Consider the following 3,852-nt stretch of genomic DNA (forward strand, 5'->3'; position numbering starts at 1 on the left):
TTTATTATATGTAAGTACACTGTAGCTGTCTTCAGACACTCCAGAAGAGGGCGTCAGATCTTGTTAAGGATGGTTATGAGCCACCATGTGGTTGCTGGGAATTGAACTCAGGACCTTTGGAAGAGCAGTCGGGTGCTCTTACCCACTGAGCCATCTCACCAGCCCCAGTTAGTAGCTATTTAAACTGCTTTATTTGCTTTAAATTGTTTTATCAAGATGATCCAAGGAAACCTGGGCGGGGCTGGTGGCATGGTCCTCCTGGAACTTAAAGCAGAGTAGCAAAAACTACATGCTATATATATCTACCTCACAAAATTGTTTAGAAGAGTTAATAAGGATAATGATGTACTTACACGGTACCTGGACTGCAAATGGGTACTGTTATTGTACTTGTCACTCCCGACCTTCCCACTCCTCAAAAGCAAATTGTGTGTATGTGTGTGTGTGTGTGTGTGTGTGTGTGTGTGTGTGTGTGTGTGTGTGAAACTATGTGTGTGTGTTGGCCAGGGTCAGGGATGTGTGTGTGTGGGGGGGTAAATGTATGTGTGTGTGTTGGCCAAGGCCAGGGATGTGAGGTAAGTGCCTTTGTGTGTGTGTGTGTCTGTGTGTGTGTGTCTGTGTGTGGAAATGAGAGGAGGAGTTTCAAGACTAGGTTCCAGCTGGTGTTTTGACCTGCTAAACCATCCCTTGTATACCTTTTTCTTCTTTCACAATTGTAAGTGAAGCAGTGTTAATTCATTTTTTATTTTAAGTTTCTTATAACCTCTACATTTTAACGTTTAAGTCAATATTGGGAGGGAAAAGGAATAGCATCTTCAAAAATCTCTCTTCAGAATGAATAGTTTATTATTCCAAACATCCAAATTAAAGGTCTCCTGAAACCAAAGCTAACTGCCCCCAAAGGTCCCACAGAGATAAAAAAAAAAGCAATTTTTAAAATACTCATGTTCTAGGAGGGCAGTGCATTTCACTGTTTTCTCTGCTTCCAGCTGACTTTCAGAAACTTAACACCACAGTAGCTCGTGAAAATATACAGATTCCATTGGCTTTTTAAACATTAAAAAGTTGTTGGGATAATCCTTTTGCTCACAGTTTAAAGGCTGTCTTTGTACTATTTGAATGTTGGTTTCTGTACCAGCAGGGTTTAGTACTGTCTGGCTTTGGTATTGTTATTTTTAGGGTTCATCATCTGTCTCTGTATTTTGTAAACTCTCGCCCATCACTTCTGATCCGCTTAATAAAGAGCTGACTGCCAGTAGCTGAGGAGAACAGGAATGTTGGGCAGAGATAGGAACTGTGGAAAGAATCAAGAGGCAGAAATTCTCCATCAACACATGGAGCAAGTCATACATACCAGGACTGAGTAAGAGGTTAAGGGAGAATCATGTAGCAAATGAAGGCTAGAATCATTGGGTTAATTAAGTTTGAAGAGCTAGCTGAAAGATGGCCAGCTAAGGCCTAAGCTATAACAAATAAAGCTTCGTGTGCAGAATTTAATGTTTTGATACGTCAAATCTTCATTGTACACCACTTCAATACCTATCTATGGGCTTACCTTGAACTATGGGTTGTATATGCTTCACCTGCCAAGTACTGTCCTGTTGTGTAGCTTTTTTTTTTTTAAGATTTATTTATTTATTATATGTAAGTACACTGTAGCTGTCTTCAGACACCCCAGAAGAGGGCATCAGATCTCATTACGGATGGTTGTGAGCCACCATGTGGTTGCTGGGATTTGAACTCAGGACCTTTGTTAGGTCAGTCAGTGCTCTTAACCACTGAGCCATCTCTCCAGCCCTTGCTACCCCGCCTAAGCTCTGGGAAGTGGCTGTGATACCAGCCCCCACCAAGATGCCCTTGAATCTACAGATTAAAACACACACACACACACACACACACACACACACACACACACACCAGTTAACCTTAAAGCACCTTTGCTAACTCAATGACTGAGCACTACTAAACCTCTCTGGCCACTCCAGGTATAATCGGACAGAGTGTCCATTGGCCTCTCAAAACGGAGAACTCACATGGCTGGTTGGCATTATCTCCTGCAGCTCCTCCTCCTTCTTCCCCAGCTCCCTCCATTCTGCCTTCGTCCTCCCACTCAACTCTAAGTGTCCCTCCCCATTCTCAGTCATCGGTTGCTGGTGTCTTTATTGATGGATCAAGAACCAATTGGGGAACCTTAGCATCAGAACCAACCCCTACACTGTCCTGATTCATTTCTTTCAGGTTTTTTTCTTCTGTTTTGTTCAAAAAGCTGTCAGTTTCTTGTTTGTCTTGTTCATCACTGTCATAATGCTAACAGTCCAGGAATGCTGATCCATGCGAAAAAATTCTCAAATTGCCAAAGCTGCCATTTCTGTGTACGTAGGTGGCTTAATTGTTGTGGTCCTGGTAGGTGTGCACGTGAAAAATGAACTGAAGGCCTTTCAGCATGGTCTCACCATCACCTTTGGGGCCTAGTGTGAAGTTCAGCATGCCCAGTGCTGCTGCCATTGGGAAGAGAAGGCTGGCGCCATGCCCCCGGGAGGTAGGCCAGGAGTCTGGGGTATTGCTAGGTGGGTGTGACTGCACACCTCCACCTTTTAAAAAATAAGCTATTTGAGGGCTGGAGAGATGGCTCAGCGGTTAAGAGCACTGACTGCTCTTCCAGAGGTCCTGAGTTTCATTCCCAGCAACCACATGGTGGCTCACAACTATTTGTAATGAGATCTGATGTCCTCTTCTGGTGTGTCTGAAGACAGCTACAGTGTAGTTATATATAAAATCTTTAAAAAAAAGAAAGAAAGAGAGAGAGAAAAAGAAAGAAAGAAAGAAAGAAAGAAAGAAAGAAAGAAAGAAAGAAAGAAAAAATAAGCTATTTGAAAAGGCAGTGATGACGTCATGTTCAGACTCCATGTTAGTACCTTAGAAGGAACTTGATATTTCTGAGTGCCAGTAACTGTAAGGGGAAGCTTAAGTTCCAGAAAGAAAAACAATGCCATAATTTTTTGCTAATCACATATTTTGCCTTTTGTAACTGTACTTAGACTGCAGCTCCGGGATGGGAACCCTGAGGACTTTCCAGGCTCAGAGATGAAGGAACTTGGGTCCAGAATACTACCCAGCTGTAGTCAGTCACCTGCGGGCTGGAAGAAAGGCTTTCAATTGGCTCATGGGCAGTGTTCAAGTGCTCTTTGGTGGGAACCCCCTAATAGGCGACTATAAAAGATTCTATTAAGATATTTTAGAACTTTTCCTATACTTGATCTTAGCCAATAGGCCGAGAAGTGATCAGAACTTTTCCTGAGCTCAAATTACACCAAAGAAAGGAAGGACGAAAACCTAGGCTACGGAACAGGTTCTTAGCAGTCGGCTTGGGTAGTTAGTTGCAAAGACTTTCTTCAGAACACAAACAGAAACATTAAAACCGAAACATTACACTGGCAGGAAAAAAAGCCAGGAGTCTTTTATTATCTATGTTACAGCCCGGCGAATAGTCCCATTACAATATCCAATACGTACCTATAATCAAACCCATTTACAGGGTTTTGAAATTGTTATAGCCCTTGTCTTTCAATAAATAAACACTGAGAGCAGCATATTTTTAACTATGACATCCCAGTGCCAGACGACGAGAAACAACAAGAGAATGAAAGAACAGGCAGAGAGCGGTAACTAGTAAGTGCCTTGTTGGAACCAGAGTAGTTCTAATCGAATTCCTTTCCACAGCAGAGAGACACGTGTAGAGCCCTAAATTCTAACACTTCCCCAAAACTTGTTCCCTAGATCATTAGGAATGTGGCTAGTAAAGAGCCTTTGTTCTTTTAGGGCAGCTGAAGGTCTTCTGTTCCTCCACCTGAC

General features: G+C 42.5%; 1 pseudogene; it reads right to left on the reverse strand.

Annotated features, from left to right (window-relative positions):
- Window positions 1–3,144: 3,144 nt before the first annotated feature.
- LOC115065025 lies at window positions 3,145–3,283 on the reverse strand (annotated as a pseudogene).
- Window positions 3,284–3,852: the final 569 nt, after the last annotated feature.

This window comes from Mus pahari, chromosome 11 (assembly GCF_900095145.1).
Source record: "Mus pahari chromosome 11, PAHARI_EIJ_v1.1, whole genome shotgun sequence".
Taxonomy (NCBI): Eukaryota; Metazoa; Chordata; class Mammalia; order Rodentia; family Muridae; genus Mus; species Mus pahari.